Source organism: Gymnoscopelus braueri (assembly GCF_963280865.1).
Source record: "Gymnoscopelus braueri genome assembly, chromosome: 4".
NCBI lineage: Eukaryota > Metazoa > Chordata > Actinopteri > Myctophiformes > Myctophidae > Gymnoscopelus > Gymnoscopelus braueri.
The window spans coordinates 3,522,960-3,544,876 of record NC_137605.1 but is presented as its reverse complement, the minus strand read 5'-3'; the positions used below and the strand labels follow the sequence as shown (position 1 = coordinate 3,544,876).

Sequence of the window (21,917 nt, the reverse complement as noted above, 5' to 3'; positions counted from 1 at the left end):
TACAAAGCAGCTTGCAAAATATTGCTCAATCTCCTCCATTATAGGCAGTGGATCTATTTGTAGGAGAAGTCACCACGCATAAGTGTACTCACATATACTGTGTCTACTTTTTATTCTATTGCTTTTCACAATACTCAATGTTGCCATTTGAATACAAATATACTTGTATTAATGTCATTAAGACTGAATAGGACCTTGCTAAACTGTATCTATAGTATGCGTTTTGAAACCTCATTTTCTACCCGCTAAGATTTTGAAGAATTTGAACATTTGTTATACTGTAATAATAAACCCAAAGTCAGTCCGGTAAAAAAACAAACAACGTATACATTAATATGGTGTAATAAGCAATGTCAATCAAACAACAGGACATATGAAATGTAACGTCTTACGTTTGACCACAAGAGTGATTGTGGTTTCAGGACCCGGTGCCTTCGGTTCATCGTATATTATGTGACACTTCTACCTCCCACTGTCGGAACCTTTCAGATCGCACATGACTATGGTTCTTCTGGTGTGATCCACCAGGCTGCGTTTTTCTGATACTCAGTATAGGAGCGTATGGTTTTGATCTGTAGAACTTACTGTAGTATTTACTATTATAGGCTCCTTATTAGTCTCCTCTATCTGTAAACCGATCATATACAGTGTCTTCTGTTTGTCAGGTGGGCAGTGAAAGGTCACATTCCCACCAACCTCTCCATGGATCTCAACCGCAGAGCCTGAGAAAGACAGACAGACTTGGGGTCAGAGGTGAAGGGATACAAAGTACACTTTTGAGGTATTTTTACTTTGCTGGAGTATTTCCAATTTTCAGTATTTCCACTACATCTCAGAGGCAATTATTGTACTTTTACTCCACTACTTTACTATTAAAAAAAAAAAGTTAGTTTCTAGTAACTTTGCAGGCATAAATTATTATATTATAAAACATACATTAACCATTATAGCCCTATTTTATACCTAGGCTATTTGAAAATAGCCGATCTACAAGCTCACAACGCGTCGCATCGCAACGCGTTGTGAACTTGTAGATCTGCTATTTTCAAACATTTAATACTTCTACTTGGTACTTTAAGTATATTTTCATGCCTATTGATTTTGTACTTTTACTCAAGTAACATTTTGAACACCGTCTTTTACTTGTAACAGAGTATTTTTATATTGTGGTATTGCCACTTTTACTTAAGTAAAATATCTGAGTACTTTTTTTCCACCACTGGCATTAATGTGTAAGGGTGGAGGGATTTGAGGCCCTGGCACACTGAAAGCCTGAGACGCTCAATTAATCAAAGCCGTCACACCAAATGCTTTGGGAACACATCAAGGTGCACCGGACACCCTGCTGAGGCGGGTCACACATAGCCTGGTAAACCCTCCCTCCGGAAATCTCAATTCCATTTCATTTCAGGAGTGAGTCTGGCCTGATCCGCCTGTCTGCAATATTGGCTGTGCTGGAGTTGGGCGGGAGTAATACCGTTGACTGACAACCCCTTCAGCCAATGATAATTTTTCCCCTTCAGCCAATCAGCAGTTCACCAGTCTTAATGTGACGCGACGGGACTTTTGAGACAGCCATACCCAAAATGGGTTGCCTTTTTCGGGTACAATGGTGTCACTGCCCGCCCCTACCGGTTCTCTAATTATTTTTTTTTAAATAGGCTTTGTCATGATTAATTGACCACATATATGAAGTTAAACAACTAAATTCTATCCAAACGATATCTTATAAGTAAATTCCGTGCCTCAAAATAGAAGTTAGAGAGCTTTTTGAAGTAAAAAAATAGCGGAGAATTGGCCGCACAAGAAAAAGATGGCTGCCGTTCGTGTTTTGGGCTCACTCGAACTCGCCACCTGATTGGCCAACGTAAGCTGTCAATCACAGAACAATGAGCGACGACGCTGATAGGCGCGGCCGTTTGGCATACACAGCCAATATTGCAGAGAGGTGGTTCATGCCAGACTCACTCCAGGAATCAAATAGAAATGAGATTTCCGGAGGGAGGGTTTACCAGGCTAGGTCACACATCCCACCAGGAGAGAAACAACAACACAAATCATTTTCAAAGCTTTCATTTGAGCTCATGTATTTGTTTAATCACTTTCAATTGAATGTGTTGGTCCTGTATCCTGTATGAGTTCTCTCTACTGGTTGGGTGAAGCTGTTATCCCGATCTGAATGTTTTCTGGAGAGACGGGGAGACTCCTGTTACTGAACAAACACTATAGCTATGACTAGCTATAGTGTTATAGCTGGAATATAGCTATTTAACAAACAAAACAAAACAGAACAAAAATAATCACTTAATGTACCTTTAAAATGGTCTATTTTTGAATCGATATCAAGAGGGAAACAGTAGTAGTAACAATTGTAGATATTAATCTCTACTATATACATTTCGGCCATTTGAAAATAGCCAATCTACAGGCTCACAATGCGTTGCGATGCGACGCATTGTGAGCTTGTAGATCTGCTATTTTCAAAAAAAATTATACATTTGAAAACTTGAAATGAGACATTCTGCATAATGACTACTTTTACTTTTTGTACTTTAAGTACATTTTGATGCCAATACTTTTGTACTTTTACTCAAGTACATTTTGAATTCCGGACTTTTACTTGTAAGGGCGTGCTCCCACCAAAACATGGTTGGCTGCTGTTAAACGCAGGTTGTGCACGGCCACAGGTTTTTGCAACCAGCGGATTCTAAGAAAACGCAGTGACGCACCCGTCACTCACTTTCGGGACCCTCCCCCGTAGCCCGCACCGCCGGCGCCTTCTGCCTTGAGCTCCATGGTGCTTCCTGAGTCTTGGGACGGTCCGCCTTCGACTCACCCGATTGGACAGAGGGGGAAAAGCAGCTCCGGCCTCCAGCAGTTTTATGCTTCAACTGGACAAGTCATGTAGAGCGGATAAACGCACGGTCTGCGCGACAGGCGGAAAGATCCGCTTCTTGCGTGAATCCACGCATTTACACTGACAAAGCATTGGCAGATTCTGCCCCAGAGGTAAAATAAAAGTGCGGTGGGAACGCACCCTAAGGGCGCGCCCCCACCAAGAGTTGGCTGGCCGCTGATTGCAGAATCTGCCAATGCATTGTCAATGCAAATGCGTGGATTCCTGGTCTTGCGGATTTTTTCCAAGAATCCACGCATTTGCATCGACAATGCATTGGCAGATTCTGCAATCAGCGGCCAGCCAACTCTTGGTGGGGGCGCGCCCTTACAGAGTATTTCTACATTGCAGTATTGATACTTTTACTTATGTAAAGCAATTGAGTACTTTTTCCACCACTGTTGACATGGAATGGAATGATTGACATTAGCTTATTTGTATGTTTCCATAGTTACAGAGTCAGATATACTGTACACAGGTACACACGTACTGTACTGTGCAGCACTGGTTCTCACATTTTTCATGTCATGGACCCCCCCCAAATCAATATGTATTTGGCCCCCATCTGACAATTTGGGGGTCCCCAGACATCACTTTGAGAACCACTGTATAGAGGATCTAGCGGGGGCTTAAGTTGCTTTAAAGGGATATTTCACTTTCAAAAAAACTTTTGGTCATTTTATCTTCTATTCAGGCTTTTGTGAGCCCCCCAGACCGTTTTTAAGTTGCTTGATTCAGTATTTAGATATTTGATAATCATTTTATCAAACACGCCCCCTTCCTATACAAACCCATTATAACTTCAAACTCCATTTTTAACCCGTTAGATTCATCAAAAACACCCGTCCCCCTCACGTATTAGGGTGGCGGTATGAGTCACCAGAACCAAGGACGGGTGTTTTTGAGGAATCTAACATGTTAAAAATGGAGTTTGAAGTTATAATGGGTTTGTATAGGAAGGGGGCGTGTCTGATAAAATGAATATCAAATATCTAAATACAAGCAACTTAAAAACGGTCTGGGGGGCTCACAAAAGCCTGAGTAGACGATAAAAATTGAAAGTGAAATACCCCTTTAAGTTGATTATAAAAACATCCATTTGAATTAATTCACGTCAATTCGTTTTTTATGAGCTAGACTGACTGGTGATTATGCTGAATCAATTCAGTGTTTGTTTTTTTCGACAGCCAGCTGCCTCCGTGCGTGCGCGCACACGCACACACACACACACACACACACACACACATACACATACACATACACACACACACACACACACACACACACACACACACACACACACACACACACACACACACACACACACTTAGTGCTTCGTCTTATCACGGTGCATTGCGTCAGAGCTGATCTGCATGCTCACAACGCGTCTCATTGTGGTCTTGCATATCGCATAATGTTATCCGCTCGACACTATCACGCAACGGAAAATAAACCAGGTTGACATGGCAGGCAACATTGCAACAATTTGACCATGCAACATTTTGCAACATTTTGCAACATTTTGCAACATTGCAACATTTTGCAATGGATTTAAGGACTAAAAGGGTGCACATTGTGTGACCAACATGAAAAGGTAGAGCATATAATGATCAGCATTGATCATAACATCGCGGCAGCAGCTACAATGAAGATAACAGCGAGCCAAGCCAATCTTCCAATATACTGTGTAGGCTACTCAAAGGTTTATACAACATGTCACAAAATGACAGCATTCACAATTGTTCAAAATGTTACTTGAGTAAAAGTAAAAAAGCATTGGCATCAAAATATACTTAAAGGAGCTACACCATGAATTTAAAAAAAATATTTGATATTTAATATCATATGGTGTATGTCCCTCAAACCTTTTTCAAGGTTTTTCCTCCCTATTTGTAGGAGAAGTCACCACGCATAAGTGTACTCACATATACTGTGTCTACTTTTTATTCTATTGCTTTTCACAATACTCAATGTTGCCATTTGAATACAAATATACTTGTATTAATGTCATTAAGACTGAATAGGACCTTGCTAAACTGTATCTATAGTATGCGTTTTGAAACCTCATTTTCTACCCGCTAAGATTTTGAAGAATTTGAACATTTGTTATACTGTAATAATAAACCCAAAGTCAGTCCGGTAAAAAAACAAACAACGTATACATTAATATGGTGTAATAAGCAATGTCAATCAAACAACAGGACATATGAAATGTAACGTCTTACGTTTGACCACAAGAGTGATTGTGGTTTCAGGACCCGGTACCTTCGGTTCATCGTATATTATGTGACACTTCTACCTCCCACTGTCGGAACCTTTCAGATCGCACATGACTATGGTTCTTCTGGTGTGATCCACCAGGCTGCGTTTTTCTGATACTCAGTATAGGAGCGTATGGTTTTGATCTGTAGAACTTACTGTAGTATTTACTATTATAGGCTCCTTATTAGTCTCCTCTATCTGTAAACCGATCATATACAGTGTCTTCTGTTTGTCAGGTGGGCAGTGAAAGGTCACATTCCCACCAACCTCTCCATGGATCTCAACCGCAGAGCCTGAGAAAGACAGACAGACTTGGGGTCAGAGGTGAAGGGATACAAAGTACACTTTTGAGGTATTTTTACTTTGCTGGAGTATTTCCAATTTTCAGTATTTCCACTACATCTCAGAGGCAATTATTGTACTTTTACTCCACTACTTTACTATTAAAAAAAAAAAGTTAGTTTCTAGTAACTTTGCAGGCATAAATTATTATATTATAAAACATACATTAACCATTATAGCCCTATTTTATACCTAGGCTATTTGAAAATAGCCGATCTACAAGCTCACAACGCGTCGCATCGCAACGCGTTGTGAACTTGTAGATCTGCTATTTTCAAACATTTAATACTTCTACTTGGTACTTTAAGTATATTTTCATGCCTATTGATTTTGTACTTTTACTCAAGTAACATTTTGAACACCGTCTTTTACTTGTAACAGAGTATTTTTATATTGTGGTATTGCCACTTTTACTTAAGTAAAATATCTGAGTACTTTTTTTCCACCACTGGCATTAATGTGTAAGGGTGGAGGGATTTGAGGCCCTGGCACACTGAAAGCCTGAGACGCTCAATTAATCAAAGCCGTCACACCAAATGCTTTGGGAACACATCAAGGTGCACCGGACACCCTGCTGAGGCGGGTCACACATCCCACCAGGAGAGAAACAACAACACAAATCATTTTCAAAGCTTTCATTTGAGCTCATGTATTTGTTTAATCACTTTCAATTGAATGTGTTGGTCCTGTATCCTGTATGAGTTCTCTCTACTGGTTGGGTGAAGCTGTTATCCCGATCTGAATGTTTTCTGGAGAGACGGGGAGACTCCTGTTACTGAACAAACACTATAGCTATGACTAGCTATAGTGTTATAGCTGGAATATAGCTATTTAACAAACAAAACAAAACAAAACAAAACAAAAATAATCACTTAATGTACCTTTAAAATGGTCTATTTTTGAATCGATATCAAGAGGGAAACAGTAGTAGTAACAATTGTAGATATTAATCTCTACTATATACATTTCGGCCATTTGAAAATAGCCAATCTACAGGCTCACAATGCGTTGCGATGCGACGCATTGTGAGCTTGTAGATCTGCTATTTTCAAAAAAATGTATACATTTGAAAACTTGAAATGAGACATTCTGCATAATGACTACTTTTACTTTTTGTACTTTAAGTACATTTTGATGCCAATACTTTTGTACTTTTACTCAAGTACATTTTGAATTCCGGACTTTTACTTGTAAGGGCGTGCTCCCACCAAAACATGGTTGGCTGCTGTTAAACGCAGGTTGTGCACGGCCACAGGTTTTTGCAACCAGCGGATTCTAAGAAAACGCAGTGACGCACCCGTCACTCACTTTCGGGACCCTCCCCCGTAGCCCGCACCGCCGGCGCCTTCTGCCTTGAGCTCCATGGTGCTTCCTGAGTCTTGGGACGGTCCGCCTTCGACTCACCCGATTGGACAGAGGGGGAAAAGCAGCTCCGGCCTCCAGCAGTTTTATGCTTCAACTGGACAAGTCGTGTAGAGCGGATAAACGCACGGTCTGCGCGACAGGCGGAAAGATCCGCTTCTTGCGTGAATCCACGCATTTACACTGACAAAGCATTGGCAGATTCTGCCCCAGAGGTAAAATAAAAGTGCGGTGGGAACGCACCCTAAGGGCGCGCCCCCACCAAGAGTTGGCTGGCCGCTGATTGCAGAATCTGCCAATGCATTGTCAATGCAAATGCGTGGATTCCTGGTCTTGCATTGGCAGATTCTGCAATCAGCGGCCAGCCAACTCTTGGTGGGGGCGCGCCCTTACAGAGTATTTCTACATTGCAGTATTGATACTTTTACTTATGTAAAGCAATTGAGTACTTTTTCCACCACTGTTGACATGGAATGGAATGATTGACATTAGCTTATTTGTATGTTTCCATAGTTACAGAGTCAGATATACTGTACACAGGTACACACGTACTGTACTGTGCAGCACTGGTTCTCACATTTTTCATGTCATGGACCCCCCCCAAATCAATATGTATTTGGCCCCCATCTGACAATTTGGGGGTCCCCAGACATCACTTTGAGAACCACTGTATAGAGGATCTAGCGGGGGCTTAAGTTGCTTTAAAGGGATATTTCACTTTCAAAAAAACTTTTGGTCATTTTATCTTCTATTCAGGCTTTTGTGAGCCCCCCAGACCGTTTTTAAGTTGCTTGATTCAGTATTTAGATATTTGATAATCATTTTATCAAACACGCCCCCTTCCTATACAAACCCATTATAACTTCAAACTCCATTTTTAACCCGTTAGATTCATCAAAAACACCCGTCCTTGGTTCTGCTGACTCACCCTGCCCTCCTAATACGTGAGGGGGCCGTGTTTTTTCGATTACTTTTTTCATTTATTTAATTAATTTTTTTTAATGTATTTAATTTTTTTAATTTTCCAAAAAAAATATTTAAAATAAATGAAAAATGTTATCGAAAAAACACGGCCCCCTCACGTATTAGGGTGGCGGTATGAGTCACCAGAACCAAGGACGGGTGTTTTTGAGGAATCTAACATGTTAAAAATGGAGTTTGAAGTTATAATGGGTTTGTATAGGAAGGGGGCGTGTCTGATAAAATGAATATCAAATATCTAAATACAAGCAACTTAAAAACGGTCTGGGGGGCTCACAAAAGCCTGAGTAGACGATAAAAATTGAAAGTGAAATACCCCTTTAAGTTGATTATAAAAACATCCATTTGAATTAATTCACGTCAATTCGTTTTTTATGAGCTAGACTGACTGGTGATTATGCTGAATCAATTCAGTGTTTGTTTTTTTCGACAGCCAGCTGCCTCCGCGCGTGCGTGCACACGCACACACACCCACACACACACACACACACACACACACACACACACACACACACACACACACATACACATACACATACACACACACACACACACACACACACACACACACACACACACACACACACTTCGTGCTTCGTCTTATCACGGTGCATTGCGTCAGAGCTGATCTGCATGCTCACAACGCGTCTCATTGTGGTCTTGCATATCGCATAATGTTATCCGCTCGACACTATCACGCAACGGAAAATAAACCAGGTTGACATGGCAGGCAACATTGCAACAATTTGACCATGCAACATTTTGCAACATTCTGCAACATTGCAACATTTTGCAATGGATTTAAGGACTAAAAGGGTGCACATTGTGTGACCAACATGAAAAGGTAGAGCATATAATGATCAGCATTGATCATAACATCGCGGCAGCAGCTACAATGAAGATAACAGCGAGCCAAGCCAATCTTCCAATATACTGTGTAGGCTACTCAAAGGTTTATACAACATCCCAGACAGCACAGCGACATAGCGCCGATGTAGTGCCTATGCCTACGTCCCTCTGTAGCATTGTAGGGGCTATGTCGCGTGGGGAGCGTTTGCTCACTGGGAAGATGTCTCCGCGACGTCGCTGGCCGCTTTTGCGCCGACATCGCTGCTCTCTCTGTGCGATCTTAATTCCGACGGTTGGACGCTTATCCTCCCTTCACCCTCTCCTCATTCTCTCCTTGTCCTCTCTTTATCCTCTCTTCTCACGCTGTCAATTCTACACTTATTCTACACTACTCTACATGTGCAAACATTGTTTTATGATGGTTAATATTTTCCAAAAATCTAAAATGAATATATCATTTATTAAAACAAAAACATTTATTAGAAAAAGTCCTTACCTGCTGTACCTGGTAATGGAAGCCTTTCATATGATAAATATAAATTAAAATGTCTTGGTCTCTTACTGGATATTTAAATATAAGTTAGTGGAAGTAATAGTTTTCCATTGTTTAGCCTACCACTGCATAGAAATGACACATTTTCTTACTATACCTTTTAAAACTGTTCTGCAAAATTCTACTTCATTCACAATGTCATTTCAACAAAGAAACATTTAGCAAAGCTTTGTACGAAACCTTTTTCTTTATGTAGTCTGTTATTTTCAGTGCAAATATAATCATAATATACAGAGCAGAATATACAAATAAAACAAGTCCAAAAAGTGCAGTGTCACAACACCAGTGGTGGAAAGAGTACTCAAATTTTTTATTTAAGTAAAAGTATCAATACTGCAATATAGTACTCAGTTACAAGTAAAAGTCCGGAATTCAAAATGTACTTGAGTAAAAGTACAAAAGTATTGGCATCAAAATGTACTTATTAAATGTACAAAAGTACTCATCATGCAGAATGTCACAAATGTCAAAAATCACAGGCAATTTTTAAATAGTCTGCATTGTGGCTTGCAGGGATCCCAGTCAAAAGCTTTATTGTATGATATACACCAGGGGTCTTCAACAGGGGCTCCGGGACCCCTAGGACCCCTCAGAGATACTGAAGGGGGGCCGCCAAATCTTTGTGTGATAGGGATTTTCTTTCTCATTTTTTACATTAACCACTTGAACCCTTGCATCCCTATTCTGGGGGGAACATTAGCCGAAAATAGCATACGAGCTTGTAGATCTGCTATTTTCGGCAAAGAGGTTGTGTGTACAGGGAAAAAAAGAGCAGGTCAAAGCTCAAGTTTACAAAGTATTGAGGGTTTTAAGTGGTTAAATGTCTGAAAACACACATTTAACATGAATCCAGTATGTAGCGGGGGGTCCCTGCTCCATCTCTCTCTCAGCTAAGGGGTCCTTGGCCTGAAAAATGTTGAAGACCTCTGATATACCCAATAAAGCTTTTAACTGGGTGCCCTGCAAGCCATAGTGTGCAGACTATTATTTTAGAATATTTAGTAAATTAATGCCCTACTTTGACATACAAGAGCTGGCTATAATAATTCCTTTCCTTTTAACAGGTCGTTCATGAAAGTCCTTGCGGTCTTGTTTCCAATGAGAACCTGTGAGCAATTGGGGTTAAGAGTCTTGCTCAGGGACAAATTTCATATCATCGGCACATATGCTGGGATAGCCTGGAATCGAACCTGGGGCAACCAGGGCCAGCTGGTTCCCTAGGCGGGCTCACTAACCACTCAGCTATGGCCGCCCCTAAGTGTCATAAGTGTCCTTGAGCAAGACACTGAACCCCTACTGCTTCCGATAGTAGGTTGGTGCCTTGCATGGTTTCCCTCCGCCATCGGTGCGTGAATGGGTGAATGTGAAGTACATCGTACAGCGATTTGAAGGGCCGGAAAGACTATAAAGCCGTTAAATGCATAAATGCAGTCCATTTATCTGTGCACAAGATGTAACAACATAAAACAACCTTGAACCATGAGTTTAAGTAGCAAAAACAGTGAATCCACAAGCTCACAACGCATAGCGACAGAATGTGAGCTTATAGATCTGCCATTTAAAAAAAAAATTTAAGCGAAAGTGGTCAAGTGTGTCTGTGGGTTTAAAAAATATTTAACCAATGAAAAGAGCTTGTGACTAAATACTACATTGGAACACAGGTTATTTTTCCCCATTTCCTGAAAACGAAACAGTTTTAGACATGCAAGGTTTCTGTTTCACGGCTTGATAAAGCTGAGGAGCCCACAAAGACAAGAAGACCACTTCATTCTGTTGTTGATTGCAGTCCGTTTCTTTAGCCCCCACCACCACTTTCGACCTGAAGCCTGTTTGAAGTGATCGGTCATGGCGCTGTTGACTTGATGCTTTGTAGCATGTACATGTAGTCCCAATGGCTTCTGCAATGAAAAAACAAACAAACAAAAAAACATCAACAGCAAATATACTGTAGATGTCGCGTAGTACAGACAAGAAAAAAAAATCCTTCATGACTATACATCTTATCAATCACATGTGTACACCGTGAAGAAGCAATCAACAGATAACTCTTCCACTGACAGAATGGATGGCTGTCTTTCTTTTTAAGATATTTTTGGGGGCTTTTTCTGCCTTTATTGATAGGAAAGTAGACTGACAGGAAACGGGGAAAGAGATGGGGGGTGACACACAGCAAAGGACCACTAGGCCAGCGGGCGCCCCAGCGGCTGTCTTCCTTAAGGCGCTCTTCCCATGTTGTAAAACAAAAAAGGCTTGCACACTGTGGGCTCCTGTTGCAAAGTGCTTCATTGCACCCGAGTGCTGCTGTGACGTTTCAGGCTTTCGCCATTCTCCCGTTTAAGGAGAAGAGCATTAATATGACCACCTCGTCGTGGAAGCCTCCCAATATGGTGTTATATACACCAGTGGTTCTCAACCTTTTCAGGCCGTGACCCCCCAAAATGATCATATTTGAACGGGACCCCCTCACCCTGATAAGCACTTGGAATGTAAGGAGTTGAGGCATTCAATTTAGTTTGACTCGGTTCCACAGATAAATATTGTGAAAATAGCAGATCTACAAGCTCAAAATGCCTCGCGTTGCGAGGCGTTGTGAGCTTGTATATCGGCTATTTTCACAATTTTGTTATATTAGGCTATAGCCTAAGGCTATAGCTGATCTACAAGCTCACAACGCGTTGCAACGCGACGTGTTGTGAGCTATAGATCGGCAACTTTCACAGATGGTTTGTCTATTATGACGTGTCCAGAATAGGGACTATAGGGTTAATGTGGCTAAAATGTACCTTGTGCAGTCTTCACTCTTTGCTGTAAAGGAATATGGCCCCAATGTTGAATACAAAATACAGTTTAACACTTTCCAGCTCTACAGATTGTTAGCCCTGTGCCGTTTTCTTCAAGAGGGCCTAGAGCATATTTAGTTTTTGGCCTGATAATGCATGTGAGAAAACGAATGAACAAAAACAGTCAACATAAACAATATTTTAATATATACATATAGATACCTTGTGCTTGTTCTGGCTCTTGATGTGCAGTAGAGAGTACTTTCAAGATCTACAGCGGAAAACACAATGAAATAAATTCAATGTTATGTGGTTTGACATTTATACTTATAGCTGCTGTAAAGATTGACATTACGGTATCAAGCTATTTTGATTGATTGAATACATTTCTGGTGTCAAGCTTAGAAGACTTGTCTAGGACCAGTTGCAAATTGCAGACAGGTGCTCTTTATGGCGGTTTTGAAGGAGGGTACGGAGTCTCACTTTTTGATGGGTGTTGGTAGGGCATTCCACATTTTGGTGGCATAACAGAACAAATTTAACCCCAAGTTTGTGCCGAATCTGGGTTGAACGAGTTCAGTGGAGCTCCTTCTGGTGTTGTGCCTGCATGTGTCTCTCACGTTGTTGAAGCAGTTAGACAGGTACATGGGCTCAATGATCCCTTGAGTATCTTTAAGACCAGGCCCATTGCAAGTTGCTGTACTCTGTCCTCTACCCTGAGCCATCCTGCGAACAGCCTTTTTGCATGTAGTTTAAGCGCAAGGTGGCGGGTGGGGAGAGAGCCTGGCCAAAGATTGTTAATATAGAAAGATACACATTCTCCATTGGAGCCACTAGAGGCGAAGTAGTACACAAATCCTACAAATGGTCTCCTAAGTAGGCGTAGTTGTCTTCTCCCCCGACCATCCCACCACCCTCCCCCTCCCCTCTCCCTGGCTGACAACGTCATGTGGATGTGTATTTGTGTATTTTCTTCATTAAAGAAAATAAATGCTTTACATGTTTGAAAGTGCACTGTTATTGGCAAAGATGATTTTAAAGAAACCCCCAAAAATCCCACCACAAACTCACACGTATTATTCAGTCTTATCTTCTGCTATATATGCTCCTAATTCTGCTCAACATTGTAACAGGTCCTTTTATTTATAAGGTATATATTTTACCACTATAGACTATAATGTGTTTAGCATGAATGTTTAGCAAAATGTCATGATTCCCAAATCATACCCATCAACCAAGACAGTTAATAATGGAACATGATATTATTGAGCATTGGAACACACATTTTATTTAATTTTTGAAATGTCCATAATGATTTCACGTAGGCCTACCACATTCACATATAGAATCTCAGTTTATTAGTTTTTAGAACATCTTATGGGGACAGAGCATAAGAGTTCAAATCTAATATAATAATACAATATAAATAGTATAAGGGACAGACAGAGCCCTCTATGTCTCGTCCGTCAGACTGCAGATGGACTCTTCTGATATCTTCCCAGATCTCGCGAGAGTGTGTTGCTAGGATAGAGAAAGGTGGATAACAAAGTAGATTTTATCCTAATTTGTGTCACAAAAAAAAAAAGGCATTTTAGTATGAAAATCGTGCATATTTTGTGTCTTGTGACGATCGGGTCCAATATTTAGTTCAGTGACCATGGAGCTAAAGAATGGTTCAGAAGCTGTGTTCACGTTGACTCTTCCATTGGAATCAAATAGACTCCAACTTGCTTCCTGTCTCCTAAAAAGGTGTCCACCTACGTCACGCAGAAAATAGGAGAAACGGGAAGTAAACCGGAGAATGCGCCTCTTGCTATTTTCCTCTTGGGCCTGGCGACGCGAGCTATGTTAGTGCTATGTTAGTGCGTCCTGACTCTTCTAATGTAGAGGAAAGAAGTCCCCACCCGCGTGCCCGCCCAATAGGGGAAGCCTCGCCCCTTCGGGGGGTTAGGCGAGTCCTAGGTGTGAGGTTTAGTTAGTAACCTGATCAGTTTGTTTGGGAGTTAATCAACATAGCCTTTCTTTAAGTATACCTGGTGTTGAGGTGTGGGGAGGGGCTGTCACCAGCATATTTGACATGGCCGGCATGTACCTGGGAGGACACTTATTCTATATGTACAGTGGAATACAGTCTTCATAATTGGCTACAATGAGGACACGTTGAATAAAAAAAGATACAAATTGAAAACTTACATTTAGGTGTCTGGTGTTGGCTGAGCTGCTCTCAAGTCCCCTCATGCCGTGGTCGCCTGCCGCTAGCTGCATATCCTTGGTCTTCTCTGGTCATATGTCTCGTTTATAGATCACAGAATCAGTACCAACAGCCATCAGACAAAAATCTTAAGGCACCAAGCATGACACACAATAACAGATAAATGTCAGTATTAACAGATGAAATGAACATATGGTACTGGTTGCTGTGTTTCTCTGTACCTTTATCAGTCTATTTTTAAATAAACATTTGTTTATCATTCAATTAGTTCTTTTTTGTCAAGAAACATCTGTTTTTTGGTTAGTTTTTACACACACACACACACACACACACAGTAGCTTATTAAAAACGGCTTAGGTGGTAGGGATCATAAGTCAATCAAGATAGCCTTTCTTTAAGTACAGTATACCTGGTGTGGAGAGGGCTGTCAACAGCTGACATGCTGGCATGGCCAGCATGTTACCTAGAGAGGATAATTATTACAAATGTACAGTGGAATAGATAGTCTTCAGTCTTCAGCTACAAAGAGGACACCATTGAATAAAAAAGCATCAAAATTAAAAACTCACATTCAGGTTGTTGGGATACAAGTCTCAGAAATGTCTGGTGTTGGCTGAGCTACTTAAAAAGAAGATGGGAGGCCTCGAGTCCCGTTCCCGACGATCTTTACTGCACGTCTCTCACATCTTTTTTCCTGTCCTTCTCCACTATACCTATAAATAAAGTCAGAAAAGACCCCAACAAAAATCTTTTAAAAAAGATGGGAAAAGAAAAATGGAACACTTGGCAATACAACAAAGGTTTACAATTGAACAAAGTTTACATTTTGATGTGTCAATATAAGTAGTCAGTGTAGTATAGACCAATTATTTGTTAACAAACATTGACACTGGTGACTGCTTCATGTAATCAATTCCCAACAGATCGCCAAACCTGCTGTTTTGGGGTGCGCTGGTTTTAGTTCATTCAACTTGTGTGTTGGCTAGTGAGGTGCGTCCTAGTGAGACATATGTACTTCACCCCGCAACGGTATTGCGCGCCGAGAACAGCTGACATACAAGCTCACAACCACGTCGCGGATGAGACTGTTGTGCGCTTGGAGGTCTGCTGTTCTCAGACGTTCTCTACGCACCTTCGCGGACGGGCTGCAGCTGCGCGAGCAAGAGCAGGTTCTGGTGCCATGATCATAGAGCACTCCCTCCATTCTTATGACAGCCACTGGAGGTGGGGTTTGGGGGACAACTGTTTTGAATTGCTATTATTGTTTACACACAACAGAAACCAAGGATTATATATTTCAAGAGCGAGAGATCACAGTAACAATCCTAAGCATTCTTCCTCCATACTGGGAGAAAAACAGCATCTGAAAGTTTAATGGGATGCATTTTTACGCGTGAGGCTGTGACCACTTTTACATCGCATCTTATGAGCGGTGGGGTTCAGTTGGTGCTGGCCTGCGTGCGCATACTGGTTCTTATTAGTGTGACGTAGTCTGTTAAGGCGTCTATATAGTCGCTGGTGAAGTCTAGGGTGGTAAATGGTAAATGGTGCATTTATATAGCGCTTTTATCCAAAGCGCTTTACATTGATTGTGCCATTAACCCATTCACACACACATTCATACACCGATGGCGGACGAAACCATGCAAGGCACCAACCTGCTCATCAGGAGCAATTAGGGGTTCAGCGTCTTGCTCAAGGACACTTCGACACTAACTCTAGGGGAGCGCCCCAGCCCGGGATCGAACTGGGAACCTTGCGGTTTTCCAGTTCACTCTACCCGGCCGCTCTACCCCTGAGCCACTGCCGCCTGCACTGCAGATCTACTTTGAAAGCTCAACGTGTTGTGAGCTAGTATAATTGGCCATTTTTGCTAAATGTTCACCCCAGAATATGGACTCTAAGGTTCAATGTGTAGACACTAGTGTAGGTAAGATTACCTTCACTTGAATAGAGGACACTTATGAAGAGAACAACAATTTAAGCTAACATGTACACCAGGAGATTAATTGTGCAATGTATAGACATCACTGAAAATACCTTTTACTTCTGCGATGGTGGGACAGATGTTGGTCTGGTCACCAAATATTTGAGCCTGAAAGACATTTACACATTTAAGACGTAAGTGCAATGAAAAATAAGTTTATCACACTTTAGAGCATATCTGAGGTCTTAATGTCCATATTAAGACCTCAGATATGCGCAGCATGTTTTCGTTCACATGATGTATTTAAGATTGGACGATAAGATTTTGATATACAAATACACAAAACATTTTTTTTTGGCATCTGTTGTTGGGTATGTCCATATTAAGACCTCAGATATGCTCTAAAGTGTGATAAACTTATTTTTCATTGCACTACGTCTTAAATGTGTAAATGTCTTTCAGGCTCAAATATTTGGTGACCAGACCAACATCTGTGCCACCATCGCAGAAGTAAAAGGTATTTTCAGTGATGTCTATACATTGCACAATTAATCTCCTGGTGTACATGTTAGCTTAAATTGTTGTTCTCTTCATAAGTGTCCTCTATTCAAGTGATTTTGTGCTTTTTCCAGAGCAGCCAAAGGTAATCTTACCTACACTAGTGTACATTGAACCTTAGAGTCCATATTCTGGGGTGAAAAATGGCCAATTATACTAGCTCACAACACGTTGAGCTTTCAAAGTAGATCTGCAATTTTTGGCAAAAAGATTTAATGTAGAGGGACATATAATAGCAGAGTACGTACCATATGCACAGCATACTTTCTCAGCCTGGATCTCTCGTGCCCTGTGGTCGCCGGTCACTGACTGTATGTCCGTGGTCTTGTCTGGTCATGTGTCTCATTCGTAGTTCATAGGTCACAGAATCAGTCCCAGCAGCCATCAGCCAAAAATCTAAAGGCACCAAGCATGACACACAATAACAGTTTTAACAGATAATACTAGTTCTGTACCAGTACCAATCTCTTCCTTTTTTTCCCTTATTTTTTTTGCATTTTTCAATTATATAAAACAGTATGGCTCTTATGGTATGGAAAAAAATGCCTATAAACAATCAAACAAAAACAGAGCAGATAGACATCACATAAAAATACATACACAACATTATAAAAAATAAATAACAATTTATTTATCATTCAATTTGTTCAAGAATCATCTCCAACATGTCAGGTTAGTACACACACACACACACACACACACCTCTCTCTCAAGGCCAAATATATACACACAGTGACCCTCACTCTCCACGATAGCCCTGAAACATGACTGTCATACCATGACGCTTGTATACAAGCGTCATGTGAACCATGGCTATCTCCACGATAGCTTTCGTACAGAGTGAGGTTCCAAACAGGGCTAGGAGCATACCATAAGCTAAGCCTGGCACTCTTTTCCTCATGTGTACAGTTAGCTGTAGAATACAACTCTCGTAGACGTATTTATGATTCTGACGTTTTCAATCTACGAGAGTTGCAGGGTTCACGCCCCATGGACACAGGGACTTTCTGCACTATGCCCCGTAAACACTCCAAACATGTACAAATTGAAAATAAAGGTGCTTACCCCCAAGCCCCATATGTTAACTGTCTCTACGCGGTAGTAGTTTAATGTAATAATCCATATCTTTCAATAAAGAAGTGTTTTAATGCCGTCTGTGGCCGAACGCCATTTTTTCACCCTCGTTTACTTCCTGTTTACATTTAGTGTAATTCCGGGTTTCACCGGATGCGCCCCGTCACTACCTATCACTACCCCCCATTGGGAACTTCCCGACAGAATCGGCCACAGACGGCATTAAAACACTTCTTTATTGAAAGATATGGATTATTACATTAAACTACTACCACGTAGAGACAGTTAACATTTGGGGCTTGGGGGTAAGCACCTTTATTTTCAATTTGAACACGTTTGGAGTGTCTACGGGGCATAGTGCTGAAAGTCCCTGTCTCCATGGGGCGTGAACCCTACAACTCTCGTAGATTGAAAACGTCAGAATCATAAATACGTCTACGAGAGTTGTATTCTACAGCTATGTACAGTACAATGTGTCATTTTGAACCATTATCTTAAAAAATAAGCTGTCAATGAGTCGAATATTAAATAGAAAAACATGTGTAGCCATAAACCAGGTACTGCCCTGTGTAGTGTAGTGTCTAGTGTAGTCTAGCGTGGCGTACGGTACTTTACTAACAGAACTGAAGTTTTCAGCTTGATATAACGTCAAAAATAAACATATTTGACATATCATCGATGAAATTATGAAGTTTAGAACATAACCTAACCATTTCTAGTGCATAACTGTGATGTTTTACATTACAAACCTGTTTTAAACAGCTGAAATGAGGAGAAACGACGGTCGGCCGGAGAAAATGTTGATATTGTTAATATCACCACCAGCTGAGCTCAGAGCAGCTCAGTAGTAAAGTGGGAGTGGTTCACAGCTCCTCCCTGTGGCCTGGCAGGCAAGTGAGGTAACTGTTTAAGTTTGATTAAAATCCATCCTGTTGACCGCGACATAGCCCCTACATAGCCAACACAGGGAAAATAAGTCGCTCTGCCGATCCCCTAGCAACACCCACGCTATGCACATAAATCGAACGCGATGTATCGGCGATATGACGCTCTTATTCTGACGTCGCAGCGACGCTGGGTGCTGTCTGGGATGTCACAAAATGACAGCATTCACAATTGTTCAAAATGTTACTTGAGTAAAAGTAAAAAAGCATTGGCATCAAAATATACGAGCTACACCATGAATTTAAAAAAAATATTTGATATTTAATATCATATGGTGTATGTCCCTCAAACCTTTTTCAAAAGGTTTGAGCTTAAATCATCACTCAGATATACTCATCCCAAGTCAATGGACCCTTCGCTAAGCCCCACCCACTCCACTCTGTGACTGGTGGTGCGAAGTTAGTCACACCCAGGCCTGGCAGCGCCTGGCAATCTCTGCTTCTCACCCATTGACTTGCATGTTAAATGACAGCTTTTCCCCTTTAAAATAATCGATCATTTCAGCAGCAATAGCTTCAAAATCTCTTCTAAATCTAGTCCACATGGCCTGCAGTAGGCTATGCACTGGACAAATGTGCATGACATTATTTCAATAAACTAAAAACACGGGAAATGTTAGAGGGAGTAATAGCCATGGATTCACGACGGTCGTCTGTCTCGACCGTCATGGATGAACTTCAACCTGGTGTTTGCACTTTCTCCATTAATAGCCCGTACATCTACAGAAACGTTCATATTTCAAATATAAAGTGCTTATCCCATGGCCACGGATGTTACATTTATGTACGGGCTCTCAAAAGTACCCGTATCATCCCTATTGTTCAATAAAAAGCATTTTAATCTGATCGGTGGCCATTTTCTTCATATGCTTTCAACTAAGTGACCCTATCGGTTGGTAGGTGTATTGCACTCTGATACATTATAACTCTGTGAGAAAATGGCCACCGATCGGATTAAAATGCTTTTTATTGAACAATACAGAATATACGGGTACTTTTGAGAGTCCCGTGCATCATTTTAACATCCGTGGCCATAGGGTAAGCAATTTATATTTGAAATCTGAACGTTTATATAGATGTAAATGGAGAAAGTGCAAACACCAGGTTGAAGTTGATCCATGACTGTAAGAGGAGTTTTCATGTACCGCAGGGTAAGACTACAGTAGCAGTTAATAAATAGACGAACAAATGAATGAATATACTTTAACCGAAACAGGCAGCGATGTGATTCTGAATTTTGTTACGATTACGGTGATTAGTGACACCACCTGGGCGAGTGAGTCGTGTAACTTTCCCGACGTTAAGCTGTGTATGTGTTCAACAACACAACCATTCAGCCTTGCAGTTTAAACGCAGATTTCAGCTTGGGAAAATAACCCTCCAACGGTTTTGGGTACGTGGAATCTGTTGCTGGTTCATAGTCCCCATTGCGTTATCGTGGTATTATTCCTGTTCTTGCTATTATGTTGCAAATTATTGTGTGCGTGTGTGAGGGCGAAATAACATTGACAGCTATGGCAGGTGACGAAAGCTTGCCAGACCTATGCCAGGCTAACAACGGTCGCTAAGCTGGCATTGGACAATCGCTTTTGGGGTGGGGTTTAGCGAAGGGTCCATTGTCTCTGGCTTATACAGCACTTTCAGCTGCAATACCAAAACGTCCTCTTGTGCAGGGGGGGGCTACTGAGCAATTCTGTCTGTTAATAAATTAAAAAAAAAGGAAAGATTCTGCATAAAAAGAAGCATCTAAGAAAAATACAAAATCGAAAAAAAAACACTTTGAACATTTTTGAACAATTCCACCAAGTGTTTGAGGTGCCTGTTTCACCCACTTCCGGGGGGCGGAGCCAAAATCCGAGCCCGAAGTATTTGTTCGTAGACCCCCACTTAGGGGGGGTAGAAAAAGTTTCGGAGCGATTCGGGCACTTTTCATTTAACATTGGGTTTGCCATCATTAATGTTTGTGACATCATAAACATTTCCATTCTGAGATCGCCTGTTCAGACACGCCAATTCTGGAAATCCATGAAATGAGAAGGAATGACTGAATTAAAAAAAAAATCATTTTTTTGGGTACAAGAGACACTGGGGACCCCAAAAAATACAAAAAACCAAGAAAAAAGTGATTTTCATGGTGTAGACCCTTTAAAGTAGGCTACCAAAACTAAAGGACTAAAATGTTTGAAAATGGCAGATCTGCAAGCACACAACGCGTCATGTTGTGAGCTTGTAGATCGGCTATTTTCAAATAGCTTAGATATAAAATAGGGCTACAATGATTAATGTATGTTTTATAATATAATAATTTATATCTGCAAAGTAACTAGTTTTTCAAATAATTGTAGTGGAGTAAAAGTACGATATTTGCCTCTGAGATGAAGTGGAGTAGAAGTAAAAGTATTGAATATTGGAAATACTCCAGGTAAAGTAAAAAGTACCTCAAAAGTGTACTTAAGAATACTTAGCTACTTTCCACCACTGCATTTTACATTGACTTTATAAACCGACGTGGATATAATGAATGACCTACTGTACAAGCACACACTGACACGGTCAATAACATACCAGTAACCTGAAAGCTGATTGTATGACATTCTGTATAGTAGTGTGTATATCTGTCTGCCTCTTATATTTCATCATGATTTGTGTGCATGGGGTTCTCATCTTAAACAAGCTTAGTGCTTAATGAGGGTTTCCAGTTTAGTAGACCTTGTATTGTGAATTTGTACTTCCATGTACTGTTATGTACTGTCATGTACTATTCTCATGTCTTTCTAAATAAACTACATCAATCAATCAATCAATGGTCACATGGAGAGAACATTTTGGAAAGTTATGGAAGAACAGTGTCACCCCAAATGACACCATGTAGTGTCTGCACTGTCCCTGCGTCTGTCCATAGTTTCATAAAGCAGCATTTATCTACTTGTCCATCATGCAGGGTGTCACTTAATAAAAATAACATATTGCTACAGTATCCATATATTGGACAGTGTCCATCCTGATCCTACATAAACAACCAACCTGATGGTATGAAAAGTGTGTGTGTGTGTGTGTGTGTGTGTGTGTGTGTGTGTGTGTGTGTGTGTGTGTGTGTGTGTGTGTGTTTGCTCAGGAGGGAAGCTGGTTGTCGGAAAAAAAAACAGCACAATCGCCAGTCAGTGTATGTTCATAAGA

At 40.9% G+C, this 21,917-nt stretch overlaps 1 long non-coding RNA gene across 1 annotated transcript; it reads right to left on the bottom strand.

The window, feature by feature from the left end:
* Positions 1-9,616: 9,616 nt before the first annotated feature.
* On the bottom strand, positions 9,617-18,640 carry LOC308084061. The gene is made up of 7 exons (XR_013933040.1): positions 18,546-18,640; positions 16,971-17,118; positions 16,278-16,332; positions 14,807-14,950; positions 14,219-14,364; positions 12,248-12,296; positions 9,617-11,143 (listed from the first exon to the last, which is right to left on the bottom strand). It is a non-coding gene; the product is annotated as an uncharacterized lncRNA (long non-coding RNA).
* Positions 18,641-21,917: the final 3,277 nt, after the last annotated feature.